Here is a 16,812-nt window from a genome sequence, read left to right on the forward strand (position 1 = left end):
GCCAATCATAGGGTCTAATTTTTATATCATATTTGCAAACCTTTCTCAGAATATCATATGTATTTTTGAGAATACAGTCTACAAAAGCCACTTCATACGCGTCGTCGAATTTGATTGTGGGAGAGAGTTTCGTCCAAAAATCACTTGTTCTATTCAAATCATTGTAGAGAGGATCAGAGACATTGGACATGAAAGTCACATAGAAAATCTTTGGGCATTGTTAATGTCTTCGGCAGTGACCAAAGAATCGAAATCAGAGTTTTATCCTAGGTAACAAACAAGCAATTATCTTCTGCCACTGCGAGTCTAACTCTTTAATATCTTTTCAATTGGATAAACTTTACCACTATTTCTAACTTTTCATACTTTATAATCGGAAGAAACGCCGAGAAACTCAAAATATTTGGTGTCTCACAGTCGATATGTCGTGGGTGTAGTGTCTAGATTTTTGGACACTTTTAAAAGTTCAGTGCTCCATAAGTAATTCCCCTTTTCAACAATATTGGTGGTTCTATTAATTCAAACAGTAACACCAACATTGAATTTCTTCTTCACATTTTTTTTCTTTTTCACTGGTGTATTGCTTATGAAAAGCATCAAATCTATTTTTCCTGCAATGAACGTCCTGAGGGCTTGAGTTCGACAGAGTTCAATAGGGTAGTTGGTTGTATATTCCCATGATTGCATCGATACCATGAATAAAAGCCGCAGCATTTTTCAGCGTGCAATATCTTGAAATTAATAGACGAATTGTCCTTATCAATCGTCCAGCCAATGCAGCCTTTATCGGGCTGTGACTGTGATAGAGCATTGTATTGTATTTCAATAGAACCTTTTGCAAATGAGGATTAACAAATTTGCTACCCCGATCCGATTGAATTTTTCTATAGCAATCCTGTTCAAGAATACTTTCTAAAGCATGAGAAACTTCAGCACCTCTCTTTGATTGCAATGGAATGGCATAGGCATAGCGACTAAAGACACTGATTGCCACTAGAATATATTTGTAGGGTGTATTGTGACACCGTTGAATCGTGCCTAAAGTTAAAAGATCAGTTTGCATTATATGCAGAGGGAAAAAGGCTTTAGTTTGTCGATATTGTTTGCCACGAAGCCTGTGGTCCCAATGCAGTGTGCAACTCGGTTCATTTTCTAGATACTCTTTTGCTTTTTTTAATGTGCTACCATCTATGTCAAAGGAAACTTTAGAGATTTTCATTGACATGTTTTAAAACTTCAACCATTTTGAACGCAATTACACTCCCCTTTTGCACACTGGAGGGTGAATCAATACGTCGTCGCTTTTGACTAGCAGCCACTGGTGTTGTAAAATTATTGCTGCTGCTGCTGCTGCTGCTAGTATTTTCCAAGATTGAATCTTCTTCTTTTTTAAATGGTGTTGGTGTTGTTGGAGGACTATACACTCTTAGTTTCTTTAGAATTTGCTCATTACCAATAAGACTTTTGGGGAAGTTTGATGCATTTAGAAAGGTGTATAGATTATTGTCAAATGATAATAGTCCTTTACGATTCGTCACCATATCACAAATTAAATCAACGAGATTATAACTTTTTCCCTGAATTATAATTCCTTTCCCTGTGCTATCGACCACCACTACTATCCAACATGAGATATGTTAATACTCTTTTACTCTGTTCTCGATAGGTCACTGGCAATAGATTTCCAATTGTTGTGACTGTGGAATTCAATTCCTTCTCTTTTGATTGTGCTGAATCTTGAGGAGGTGTTTCCTGTATAGGGGGATCTGTGATGGCGACGGGTCTCTCAAAATAAAGCCTATGTTTGTCCACACGACGCAATGCATCTTGAAGTAAAACTAGCTTTTTGTCATCGGAAATATTTTCATCATTAATGAATTTCCTTAGATTGTCTTCAAAATGTTCCACCGGCGAGAGGACAAGTTCAAATGGTGTCAATTTATAGGGTTTAACCATCTAGAGAAAATTGTTTACAAGTCCTGCAATTATTGGCAGTAAAAGTGTAAAAAAGCTACCGCCCGCTTGAAGCAGACGTTTTCTCTTAAGAATTTTTTCCTTGTTTTTGCAAGCCAAGGCACGTATAGTGGAACGATGTTGCTTTGTCTGTTGTCTAACACCTTCTGGCAAGTGTACCTTGCCCTCAGTTAAATTTAAAAAAAGTTGAGATATTAGATTAATGAAATCATTGTCAACACCATGTTTGAGTGTGGCCTTCCTGAGTGGAGGTTTTGAAGTTTCTAAAACGGATAATAAATGCCTTTGTTCGTGTAGTTTCTTCAGTGTCATAATGGCAACTAATAGCTCTTTCTACTGTGCACTGGAAGATATACAGTAATTTCTTTGTCGAAAATATCTGTGACCACACGTAGATCCTCAGGTGTATTCTGATTAAGATCTAGCAAAATGTACCTGTAGGGCTTATTTGTCACCTAAGTGTACGCTGATAGCAGAAATTTGGGGGCACCTGGATATATTTGCTTATTGAGAGTTATTAGCGAGCTGTAGTTACAGACAACACGGTACATCATATAGATGGTGTACTTCAAAGTAAGGATTCTTATGCTTATACAAAGATGAAACATACTGCGTAATCATCCTGATGTCGAAATGTTTTCATAATGATAGTGAACGGTAAAGAGTTTTAGCATTTCTTGTGACAGATGTTCCAACTATTCAGCCAAATCATCAATAATCAACCACGAGTTTGGTTCAATACTATTGAAAACATAAAGTTTCCTTATGAATTGTACTGGCATTGGTGTGGCAATAGCTTATGTTTGTTTATACGTTTCCTACCAAAAACTATAGAAATAATGAATTTCCTTTGGTTTTTCCAAAAACGTTTAATTACAATTTTGACATATTATTGCTTATAAGTGTCATTTTCCCAGACATTGATGGGCCGCACAGAACGACCTGAATGGTGTTTTAAATCTATACATACTGCTGCTGTTGACAACAGTCGGACTACAACTAACTGTAAACCATACTTGTCCAATGAATAAATAATAATTTTCCCATAAATCTATCTAGTACAAGAACAACAAAAACAATATTTTTTTCATTTATTAATATCAACACTTGTACAGCATGAATAGCAAACACTATTTGTTCAAGAAGAACAACATTTATTATCATAAACACTTTTTTGTACAACAAGAAGAACAACTCCATTTGTACAACAACATTTTTTCACTTATTGACAAAAACACTTTTGTTCAACAAGAACAACAATATTTATTAACAAGAACAACAACAATATTTATTATCAAAAACACTTTTTTTGTTTTTGATTTGGGGAGAGGGGGTCCAACCTCCCCACCCCCACCCCACGGGGTCGCGGGAAAAACTGTATACAATAGCCGTCGCTGCTGAATTTGAGTATTTAAGTTAATTTATCACTGTAGTGTGTAATTTAAGCAAACTATTTGAATATGTACTGCTCCCATTTATTCAAGATAAGGTGGATTATGACGCAAATCAGTTCGGTTTTAAGTCGCGTATAGGATGCCAGAATGCCCACCGTATACTTGAAAAGGTGTTACAAGAAGCACATCGTTTAAAAACGGAAGTTCACTTTTGTGCGTTAGACCTATCTAAAGCTTTCGATACTGTTTGTCATTCTCAGGCATGGTTTTCTCTGGCACGTTTGAATGTGAATAGTTCAATTATTTGTGTACTTCGGTTTTGGTACCAGAATTCATTTATTCAGTTGAGGCAGGGTTCCCGGGCCCTTAGCAAAATCCCAGTAAGATCTGGGGTCCGTCAGGGTAGTGTGCTTTCACCTCATATTTTTAAAGCTTGTTTATTGAGTGTTCTTAATGTGATACCGCTTTCTTACTCTTCAGGGTTGTCAAACGTCTCCTATATTGCATACGCGGATGATCTTCTGCTTGTTAGCAGGTCAAAGTTCACATTATTGAAGTCTTTGCTACTAGTATCGTGGCTGTATGGGGAAATTGGATTAACCCTCAACAGTGATAAATGTGAATATTTAGTATTTATTTCAAAATCTTCAGCAATGCCGCGTGATTGCGGCTTATTTTCTGTAAAAAGTGTTGAATCTGTCCGATGGCTTGGAATCAATATTTGCAAATCGCTTACTTTATTTCGTTTCTGGGCATTGAGTGATATTAAAGATAAGCTGAAACTGGGGTACGCCAAAATTGTCCCCAACAGGGGAAGATATAACAGAAAAGCATTGGCTAAATTGTACTCGAGTTTTTGTGACCATGCAGTTTTGTTCCCAGCTGGCCTTCACATCCTGTTTCGGCCAGGGGATATTAGCGATATTAGAATTATGTATTTTAGATATTGCAAGTTTTTATTGTATCTACCTCGCAGATACAGCAATAGAAAGATGATGCGGATTTTTGGTGCTCCGGATATTGTAAATTGTTTTGTCAGACAAAGTAGCCGTCTTCAAGAGAACATTTATGCTAATTTGGGTGTTAACCACCCACTTATCCGGGTAGCCACAGCGCCTTGAGTGTAATATTTATTTATTGTGTTGTTGTTAAATGTATCTTTGTGTGTTTTTTTTGTGTGTTACTCCACTTCATTTTCTGTATAGTGGGTCAAAAATAAATTATTATTATTATTATTATGTTAGGTTAGGTTGGGTTAGGTTTGAGCATTTAAGTTAATCCTAGTGGCCCATTGTCCTCGACGGTGTGAATGTCAGGGATCTCACAAGACTTCTCAAGTCATTTGTAGTTTCCACACGACAAAGAGTAGTGAGACATTGACGAGGGGTAAAGAGAGTTCATGTCAAGGAAAACTGCATTGGACTTTAAACCAGTGTCTTGTCCACTTGGATCTGTTGTTAAAACTTAATCTCCATGAAAAACATACCCCCCCCCCTGATTGATCTTTCTACAAAAAGGTGATGATCCACATCAGTGATCAACCCTATTTCCTCCCTACTAATTTTCAAAATCAAGTCCATCACCAAATGTGGTGTGGAAAAATAATAACCCAAATCTAGCCCAAACTCTGAATAAATTTGGTCTGTGTTTTTACAGATAATATCTTACAGAGTTAAAACGTCACTGGCCTAGTACAGTCTACAATAATCCCATCCATTTTTACAATTACACTTATCCCAGACCCTCTTGGCAAATTGATATTCCTCGGCAGTGCATTCACTGTTTCTGAGTGAATTATAGAAAGCTTCAATTGGAGGTAGTTTCTCCTCGCTTAACAGAGCACCAGAACAGTAATAGTCATTTGCACATATGCCTTTACAGGTCAGTAGATCAGACATTTCACTGTCTGGAAAGCGCTGTTTAAGCAGAGAAAAATTATCAAAATTGTCGCTTTTCTGCACTTGAATCAATTGACTCAATGCCTTGGGGAAGAAACTAAAAGAATCTAGAAACCGAATTTTATTCCAACATGTATGCCCGTTATCCTCCGCCTGCCGTTTCAACTCGAGAAGCCCCAGCTTCTCAGCTGATTTGGGAGTAATTTTGTAGGTAAAGGTATTGTTTACCAATGGACTATCTACTTACCGTCCCTTCCTGTACATACTTTCCAAAGCCGGTAAAATAAATTTTAAATCATAATTTGAATTGTGAATTAAAACCGGTATAAAAAAAACTGCTGGCTTACATTCACATTGTAAGATTGATGTGCAACCCCTCTAAAATTACTACCCCCGATGATATTTCCTGTCACAAGTGGTCATGGTCTCTGACTTTCCCCTTCCCCCCGCTTCTCCCCCGAGTCCCTGTCCCCGTAGTCCCCGCTTCAAACTCCCCCTTACAAACCCAGCATATTTTTTTTATTTTTAATCGCCAGACGATCCTCTGTGGACAACAACATTGGGTAATGGGTATTTCTCAAACGAGAAATAGGTCCATATGCTGTGATAATTAATTTAGTCAATGGCTTGATCGTGCACTCATTCTCATCCAACGTCTCGACTATTTCTAACAACTGCATAGTGTTAGAGTTGTCTCTTTACGCGTGGGCATAGGAAACCACTGTGGACTGATGTTCTTTGATTCGATTCGGAAATCGAGGATCATTCATATCCAAGAGCCTAGCTTCACAATCCAAAGAGATTTTATTGCTTTGGAGGAGGGTATTTTGGAAATTTTTAAATCTTAAAATGGCCCTTTCACCCGAAAATGTTTCCACTGATTGGTAGCCATGCCGTCTACAATGCTTCATATGATTCTGTAGCTTTAAATCACTATGAAATCTAGACAGGCATGTTGGACAGTAGAAACATACCCCCCTATTCTTTTTACCATCCCCCAGAACTCTACTGATATCTGTAATTGGGTTAAAATGGCAGATTGCATTGGGTTCACTAGGTGGTGTGTACTGCAACAAAACCCAGTGCTTCACCAATTCAATTGATGGGTCCCATACTGGGAACAACACCCCCTTTTTATTATAACGTGCTCCATCCTCAAATTCAGTTTCATACTGGATCACAGTAACGCCAATATTTAAATGGTACACTTTGCTTTTGCCCTCATTTAAATGAAATACCTTTAAAACAATTGAAACCTTAATAGAGTCCCTACCCCCCCCCCCCACAACTGAATCTGGTTTTCTAAGACTGAACGAATTTTATCTACATATACATAAACAATATCAATAGGATAAAATATAAAATTACCCCCCCATAAGCGAATTAAAGGGATTCCCAAAGGTTGCGGTGTAGAGGACTACTGTATTTAGTATTGAATTTGATTGGTAGAAATCAGGTAATGTTGTATATTGGGTATTGTTACCCTCCTCCCCCTCTTGTATATTATCGTCCCCTCTCCACTTTGTTCAATAATAGGGCTATATAAATCCATTGAAGTCATTTCATTTGTCTGAATAGGAACTATGTTAATGCAATCTGAGGATGAAGGGTTCTCAGTTAATTCATTAACAACATCATCTAAAATTCGTAAAGTATTCGGACTTAGCAATGCTAAGTCCGAATCTGAATTAGCTACATTACCCTTCTCAACTGTGCTAGGTTCTACATTGAAATAATTAGTTAAAAAATCATCAATATTAAAGGGTATTTCAATGGAGCTACCCTGCCATTCGCTGATAGTAGACGATTCATTGTCAAAAATAAAATTCGCGAAGTCTTAGAAAACCAGATTCAGTTGTGGGGGGGGGGGGGTAGGGACTCTATTAAGGTTTAAATTGTTTTAAAGGTATTTCATTCTATTCTAATAGGACTATTAGTTCGATGCAATCATCCCTGGAAAAAAAATAAATGAAGACGCATCCGTGATCTTTCTTCTGGCAAAAAATACACAGTTCCACATTTTTGAAGATGGGAGTTTAAAATTTCTATAATTGGATTCTCGGATACGCTGAATCTCATGGTGCAACTTTTATTAATATTACTGCTACTAGTAACAACTCACCGCAGCACCAAGCTGCCTGAGGCCAACACAGCTACCCACGCTCCTCTTCCATCCCGTTCTGTTCAAAGCCTCCCTCTGTACACCCTCCCAGAAGATTCTCTTATCCTTTAAATCTTTCTTTATGACATCGTTCCACCCTAAAAAAAGACGATATACTTTCCGTTTAGCCCTAGACAGTTGGTAGAAAAGGACAATCTTTGGCAATCTGTCGTTCGTCATTCGCAGAATGTGCCCTAGCCATCTCAACCTTTCTCTCATTACAGCCCTAGAAAGCGGGATTGAACCACACTTTTCGTACAGCCTTCTGTTTGAAACACGGTCAGTCAGCCGGGTACCCAGAATAATCTGTAGGCAATTTCACTGGAAAACATCTAGCAAATCTTTATCCGCTTTTCCCATGCTAGCCCTAGTGAAAAAAAAGAAAAAAAAGGAGACACATCAGTGCTACCCATGCAAAAAGTCATTTTCCTTGGTGTTCAAGGTGGGGGGACTGTAGTTATCCTACCAAAGATTTTTGACCATGCTGATTCCAATTTTGCACTTTTTATTTTGATCCGACGTGATTTTCAAGGGGTTCCAGGCTCTTTTTCGAAGTCACCATAAACTTCTTTTCGCAATAAACTCTTACTTTTAAGATTAAACGAAACAATAGCTACCATTCCTTACTCAGTGTCAGATAGCAATTTTTCAATCGTCTTACTTTATTAAATGATAGTAACTAAATATTAACTATGACCGTTCGCATCTTGCTATTTTCACTACGCATTAGTTGAGAGAGACAAGGTCCAAACGTCTATAGTACGTATTTTTAGTAACTCTCTTACCACATTTGATGAGCAGATGATTAGGGGTGTTTTTTCACTCATCAATGTGCTAAGATCTTATATCTTTTGTCAGAAAACGCTTAAAAGTGAAATCTTTGAACAAAGATCTCTCATCTTTGGTCGCTTTTGTGCAAACGTCTTTCATCATTCTGCTCTAATCAGCGGTCTGAGAACAATGATGAGCAGACCATCAAAGTTTCATCATTGTTCTATATGGCAAAAAAAGTGGCGGTCTTCACACTTTTTGCTAACATCGATGATATTTCCTGTCACAAGCGGTCATGGTCTCTGACTTTCCCCTTCCCCCCTCTTCTCCCCCTAGTCACTTTCCCCTTAGTCCCCTCTTCAAACTCCCCCTTACAAACCCAGCATATTTTTTTTATTTTTAATCGCCAGACGATCCTCTGTGGACAACAACATTGGGTAATGGGTATTTCTCAAACGAGAAATAGGTCCATATGCTGTGATAATTAATTTAGTCAATGGCTTGATCGTGCACTCATTCTCATCCAACGTCTCGACTATTTCTAACAACTGCATAGTGTTAGAGTTGTCTCTTTACGCGTGGGCATAGGAAAACACTGTGGACTGATGTTCTTTGATTCGATTCGGAAATCGAGGATCATTCATATCCAAGAGCCTAGCTTCACAATCCAAAGAGATTTTATTGCTTTGGAGGAGGGTATTTTGGAAATTTTTAAATCTTAAAATGGCCCTTTCACCCGAAAATGTTTCCACTGATTGGTAGCCATGCCGTCTACAATGTTTCATATGATTCTGTAGTTTTAAATCACTAAGAAACCGAGACAGGCATGTTGGACAGTAGAAACACACCCCCTTATTCTTTTTACCATCCCCCAGAACTCTACTGATATCTGTAATTGGGTTAAAATGGCCGATTGCATCGGGTTCACTAGGTGGTGTGTACTGCAACCAAACCCAGTGCTTAACCAATTCAATTGATAGGTCCCATACTGGGAACAACACCCCCTTTTATTATAACGTGCCCCATCCTCAAATTCAGTTTCATACTGGATCACAGTAACGCCGATATTTAAATAGGCATTGGCTCTTTCGAAAATATCAATTGATCTTAGCGTTACTGGATATTTTCCCTCTAAACAAGTGAAATCTACAGGGGGAAAATCACAGCCCACCTTCCCATGTACAGCCCAGTATTCTAAATTTGTCTTTGATGCGTCACGTGCTAGAGGCTCGAATGCTGATATGAGGAAAGCGTACATGAAACATTTTTGACCTGTTTCAAAACAGATTCGCTTAACGCCCTGACATTCCTCTAAATCGGGATGACATTTAAAACTATTGACCTTTCCCCACCAGCCCCCCCCCCTCTTAAAATAAAATCTTTTTAAATTTACAAATATTTTCGCTTAAATTTTCAATAAAAAGAACCACAGATCCACTACCATTCTCATTATTATTTTCCAGATGCGTTATAATGTGGCCTACCCATTGCATAAAAACTGTTTCGTAATTTTCCAAATGCGGATAGACCACTAGAATCTCGGTATGTACAAAATGGTCGTACACTTTGCTTTTGCCCTCATTTAAATGAAATACCTTTAAAACAATTGAAACCTTAATAGAGTCCCTACCCCCCCCCCCCCACAACTGAATCTGGTTTTCTAAGACTTCGCGAATTTTATTTTTGACAATGAATCGTCTACTATCAGCGAATGGCAGGGTAGCTCCATTGAAATACCCTTTAATATTGATGATTTTTTAACTAATTATTTCAATGTAGAACCTAGCACAGTTGAGAAGGGTAATGTAGCTAATTCAGATTCGGACTTAGCATTGCTAAGTCCGAATACTTTACGAATTTTAGATGATGTTGTTAATGAATTAACTGAGAACCCTTCATCCTCAGATTGCATTAACATAGTTCCTATTCAGACAAATGAAATGACTTCAATGGATTTATATAGCCCTATTATTGAACAAAGTGGAGAGGGGACGATAATATACAAGAGGGGGAGGAGGGTAACAATACCCAATTTACAACATTACCAGAATTCTACCAATCAAATTCAATACTACATACAGTAGTCGTCTACACCGCAACCTTTGGGAATCCCTTTAATTCGCTTATGGGGGGGTAATTTTATATTTTATCCTATTGATATTTTTTATGTATATGTAGATAAAATTCGTTCAGTCTTAGAAAACCAGATTCAGTTGTGGGGGGGGGGTAGGGACTCTATTAAGGTTTCAATTGTTTTAAAGGTATTTCATTTAAATGAGGGCAAAAGCAAAGTGTACCATTTAAATATTGGCGTTACTGTGATCCAGTATGAAACTGAATTTGAGGATGGAGCACGTTATAATAAAAAGGGGGTGTTGTTCCCAGTATGGGACCCATCAATTGAATTGGTGAAGCACTGGGTTTGGTTGCAGTATACACCACCTAGTGAACCCAATGCAATCTGCCATTTTAACCCAATTACAGATATCAGTAGAGTTCTGGGGGAGGGTAAAAAGAATAGGGGGATATGTTTCTACTGTCCAACATGCCTGTCTAGATTTCATAGTGATTTAAAACTACAGAATAATATGAAGCATTGCAGGCGGCATGGCTACCAATCAGTGGAAACATTTTCGGGTGAAAGGGCCATTTTAAGATTTAAAAATTTCCAAAATACCCTCCTCCAAAGCAATAAAATCTCTTTGGATTGTGAAGCTAGGCTCTTGGATATGAATGATCCTCGATTTCCGAATCGAATCAAAGAACATCAGTCCACAGTGGTTTCCTATGCCCACGCGTAAAGAGACAACTCTAACACTATGCAGTTGTTAGAAATAGTCGAGACGTTGGATGAGAATGAGTGCACGATCAAGGCATTGACTAAATTAATTGTCACAGCAAATAGAGCTATTTTTCGTTTGAGAAATACCCTTTACCCAATGTTGTTGTCCACAGAGGATCGTCTAGTGATTAAAAATCAAAAAATATGCTGGGTTTGTAAGGAGGAATTTGAAGAGGGGACTAAGGGGAAAGGGACTAGGGGGACAAGAGGGGGAAGGGTAAAGTCAGAGACCATGACCACTTGTGACAGGAAATATCATCTGGGGGTAGTAATTTTAGAGGGGTTGCACATCAGTCGTGCAATGTGAATGTAAGCCAGCAGTTTTTTATACCAGTTATCATTCATAATGCAAAATATGTTTTCAGTTTCATTTTACAAGACTTTGCACGGTTGCACAGACAATAAGGAGTAGTAGATATTCCATGGATAAATATCTTATATGCCCACTACAATATCCCTTAGTCAGCCGAGAAGTTAGTGCTTCTGGAGTTGAAATGGCAGGTGGAGGATAATGGGCATACGTGCTGGAATAAAATTAGGTTTCTAGATTCTGTTAGTTTCTTTCGCAAGGCATTGAGTCAATTGATTCAAGTGCAGAAAAGCGACAATTTTGATAGTTTTTCTCTGCTTAAACAGCGCTTTCCAGACAGTGAAATGTCTGATCTACTGACCTGTAAGGGCATATGTGCAAATGACTATTACTGTTCTGGTGCTCTGTTAAGCGAGGAGAAACTACCTCCAATTGAAGCTTTCTATAATTCACTCAGAAACAGTGAATGCACTGCCGAGGAATATCAATTTGCCAAGAGGGTCTGGGATAAGTGTAATTGTAAAAATGGATGGGATTATTGTAGACTGTACTAGGCCAGTGACGTTTTAACTCTGTAAGATATTATCTGTAAAAACACAGACCAAATTTATTCAGAGTTTGGGCTAGATTTGGGTTATTATTTTTCCACACCACATTTGGTGATGGACTTGAAATAAATGCTGCCATGAAATACTGTTTTTTTTTGTTGTTAACCAGTACTAGATAGATCTTTGGGAAATTATTACTACTTATTCATTGGACACGTATGATTTACAGTTGGTTGTAGTCCAACTGTTGTCAACAGCAGCAGCATGTATCAATTTAAAACACCCTTCAGATCGTTTCTGTGTGGTCCTTCAATGTCGGGGAAAACAACACTTTTAACTAGAATAATTCAAAATTGCAATAAAATGTTTTTGGAAAAACCGAAAAAAATCTACTAAATTTGCTATTGTATTTGGAAGGAGTCCTATGATCAAATAAAAGCTATTTCCACAACCATAGCAATACAATTCATACGGGGACTTGATGTTTACAATACTATTGAATCGAACTCTTGGTTGATTATTGATGATTTAGCTGAATCCATTGAACAGTTCTCAAAGAAACTGCTACAACTGTTCACTATTCGCTCCCAACATAGAAACATTTCCTTAACCGTAGTTCTGTACATTCTTTTTCATCAGAGCAAATGTTTGCGAACCCTTGCTTTGAATTGCACCATCTATATTATCTAGCGAGTTGTTCGTGATTCTAGCTCACTCATAACTCTCAATAAACGGATATACCCCGGCGCCCCTAAATTTCTGTTGTCAGCGTACACTAAGGCGACTAATAAACCCTACAGTTACATTTTGCTGGATCTTAATCAGAGCACGCCCGAGGATTTACGTGTAGTCACCGACATTTTCAACAATGAAATTACAGTATATCTTCCAGTGAACAGTAGAAAAGGCTATTAGTTGCCATTATGACACTGAAGAAACTACACGAACAACGGCATTTATTTTCCGTTTTAAGCACTTCAAAACCCTTGCTTAGGAAGGGCATACTCAAACATGGTGTTGACAATGATTTCATTAATCTAATATCTGAACTTTGTTTAAATTTAACTGAGGGCAATGTTCAACTGCCAGAAGGTGTTAGATAACAGACAAAGCAACATCGTCCCACTATACGCGCCCGGGATCTCAAAAACAACGGGTAATTTTTCAAAACAACACGACTCCTTTAAGTAGGTGGTTGCTTTTTCACACTTTTACTGCTAATAATTGCAAGACTTGTAAACAGTTTTCTCTAGAGAGAGAATGGCTAAATCCTATAAATTGACAACATTTGAACTTGTGCTCTTGCCCATCGAATATTTTGAAGACAATATAAGCAAATTCATTAATGATGAGAATATTGCCGATGACAAAAAATTGCTTTTACTTCAAGATGCATTGCGACGTGTGGACAAACATAAACCTTATCGTGAGAGACCCACCGTCGCCGCCGCCACCGATCCCTCTAAACAGGAAACACCTCCTCAAGATTCTGCACAATCAAAGGAGAAGTTGAATTCAATTGTATCGAAAATTGGAAACCTATTGCCTCTCACCTATCGTGAACAGAGTAAAAGAGTATTATCATATCTCATGTTGGAAACTGCTGATGAACATCAAGTTCAAGTCGATAGCACAGGGAAACGAATTATAATTCAGGGAAAAAGTTATAATCTAGTTGATTTAATTTGTGATATGGTGACGAATCGTAAAGGACTATTATCCTTTGACAATAATCTATACACCTTTCTAAATGTCTGAAATTTTCCCAAAAGTCTTATTGGCAATAAGCAAATTCTATAGAAACTAAGAAAATATAGTCCTCCAACAACACCAACACCAACACCATTTAAAAAAGAAGAAGAAGATTCAATATTTGAAAATATTAGCAGCAGCAGCAATGATTTTAAAACACCTGTGGCTGCTAGTCAAAAGAGAAGACGAATTGATTCACCCTCCAGTTTGCAAAAGGGGAGTGGACCTTACACTACGTGTTTACGTTCAAAATGGATGAAGTTCTGAAAGGTGTCTATGAAAATATCGGTGAAGCGGGAAGCTTAAGTTCTCCCAAAACGCTTTCTAAAGGTGTCTCCGGCACCACATTGAAAAATGCAAAAGAGTATCTAGAGAATGAACCGAGTTACACACTACATCGGAATCACAGGCTTCGCGGCAAACAATATCGACAAACTAAAGCCTTTTTCCCTCTGCATATAATGCAAACGGATATTTTAACTTTAGACGCAGTTCAACGGCGTCACAATGCACCCTACAAATATATTCTGGTGGCAATCAGTGTCTTTAGTCGCTATGCCTATGCCATTCCACTGCGATCAAAGAGAGGTGTTGGAGTTGCTCGGGCCATTGAAAGTATTCTAGAACAGGATTCATATAGAAAAATTCAATCGGATCGTGGCAGTGAATTTGTTAATCCCCATGTGCAAAATGTTCTATTGAAATATAATACTACACTTTATCATAGTCACAGTCCGATAAAGGCTGCATTGGCTGAACGATTAATAAGAACGATTCGTCTATTAATTTCAAGATATTGTAGCCTGAAAAAATACACCGGCTTTTATTCATGATTTAGATAAAAACATGCAGATATACAACCATCGACCTCATCGATCTCTGTCCAACTCAAGCCCTCGGGATGTTCACTGCAATGAAAATACGTTTGATGCTTTTCTAAAGCAATATTCCAATGGTGAAAAAGAGAAAAAAAATGTGAAGAAGAAATTCAATGTTGGTGATACTGGTCGAATTAATAGAACCACCAATATTTTTGAAAAGGGGAATTATTTATGGAGCACCGAACTTTTTATAGTGTCCAAAATCCTAGACACCAAACCCATAACTTATCGTTTGCGAGATACCAAAGAGGAAGAGATCTTCGGTGGCTTTTATGACTATGTATTGCAAAAAGTTAGAAACACTAGTGAACTCTATAAAATGGAAAAGATATTAAATAGTTGTACTCGTAGGGGGAAGAGATAGTTACTTGTTCGCTGGCTAGGATACAACGCTAATTTTGATTCTTGGGTCAGTGCTGAAGATATTAGCAATGCCCAATGATTTCTATGTGACTTTCATGTCCAATGTTTCCGATCCTCTCTACAATGACTTGAATAGAACAAGTGATTTTTGGACGAAACTCTCCCCCACCATCAAATTCGACGACGCAAAGTATGAAGTAGCTCTTGTCGACTGTATTCTCAAAAATACCTACGACATACTGAGAAAGGATCGTAAATATGAAATAAAAATTAGACCCTATGATTGGCCGCCACCATCATCCTCAAGTAATCAAGAACAAATTCAAAAAATCAATGGGATGGGTTATCCATATATTGAATTACCCTACGAGGAACTCACCTGTATGAATGATTTATGTCGTTCTATTAATAAAAGAATTTCCGCTCGTAAAAAGGGAGCTTTTCATTTCAACTATTCAAAGGAGGAGGGTAAGATCTACATTAGTTCACCTATTGCCAGTGAAAAGGTTATTCTCAATGATAGCCTAAAGGATGTTCTTGGCTTTAAGCTCAATATAATAAACGGTAAAAGTGTCGGAAACACTAATTTCATTTTTGCTGACTACCTGTCTGCCTTCTCCACAGACACATGTATATTTCTCTACGCTTCATTTGTGGAAACATCTCGGGTTGGTAATTCAAATGTTCCCCTCCTACGAGTTCTCGAACGAAAAACCCATCAAGAGCATATTCATCACTACAATGTAAAGCATCTTCAGTATATTCCCGTAAACACTTCCTATTTGAAACTCTGTCAGTTAACACTAAGAACTGAATTGGGCGATCCCATAGCAATTTCAAAAGGTTTGGCTGTGATTACATGCCATTTTTGTCCCATCGTTTAAATTCAACAAGATGCCTAATAAAAAAGTGGTATTCACTAGTCCTGATATTGACTGCTATGTTAATACTCTTGGTCCAAGACAACAGGGCAATGTATTGGACTATTACAAAGGTCGCTCGTCAATGTCTGGCTACGGTCTTGGCAGTTGGTTTGCTAAGCTGTTTCGCTCTTCACTACCACTGGCTAGAAAATATCTTGTACCGGCTGCGACAGATTTTGCATCCTCTACACTATACGATTGGGGCTCTGGCAAGGATTTTAAAAAAGTGCTTCGGAAAATCTTAGGTCCAGTGCGCGAACCCTTGGCAAGAAATTAAAACCAAATGGTAAAGGCTTAAAAAGGTCGAGAAACAATGCATCACTCATCAGTCTCCACTCAGGTCGGAAACGAAAGACATCATCCCTCTTGTCAAAGAAAAGAAGGAAAAAGCCGACACGTGCTGTAAACAGAAGAAGAAGCCCTAGGAAGAAAATTGTTAGATCGAAACTAGATTTCTTCTCCTAAAATGTCCTACCTACCGCATAAGGATTCTCAAACTTCAATAACCGACTCATTGAATATATTCAATGCTGAAATTGTTGATTTTAGTGTCAAGAATGGATACTATGAACAATTTTATACTCAACAACACTTCTCCGAAAATTTTCGCTTTAAAATTTATTCCAATGAAGACTACCTTATGGACAAGTCTTTGAAATTTATAGATTTACAAATGAAAGTACGGAAATCCTATAATATACTGCCAATTCGGGCCGATGGAATATCCTATGAAAATTGTACATAATAGAATTTATTTCGGCAAATTAGTTTCTACATCAATGGCAAGCTGGTGAGCACTAGCAAAAATCTCTCAAATTATACAAGCTATATGCAATTCATGCTGATGACACCCAAGTCATACAAGGATTTGAGAGGCACCTCCAATGGATATGAATATATTACTAATACTGATAGTACAGATGCATTTAAAAATGCTACAACTAGTGAATTATATCTAGTTGGAAAAATATATCTTGAAATATTTAATATACCAT

Source organism: Artemia sp. Qi Xiang Cuo, chromosome 6, assembly GCF_049724085.1.
Source record: "Artemia sp. Qi Xiang Cuo chromosome 6, ASM4972408v1, whole genome shotgun sequence".
Classification (NCBI taxonomy): domain Eukaryota; kingdom Metazoa; phylum Arthropoda; class Branchiopoda; order Anostraca; family Artemiidae; genus Artemia; species Artemia sp. Qi Xiang Cuo.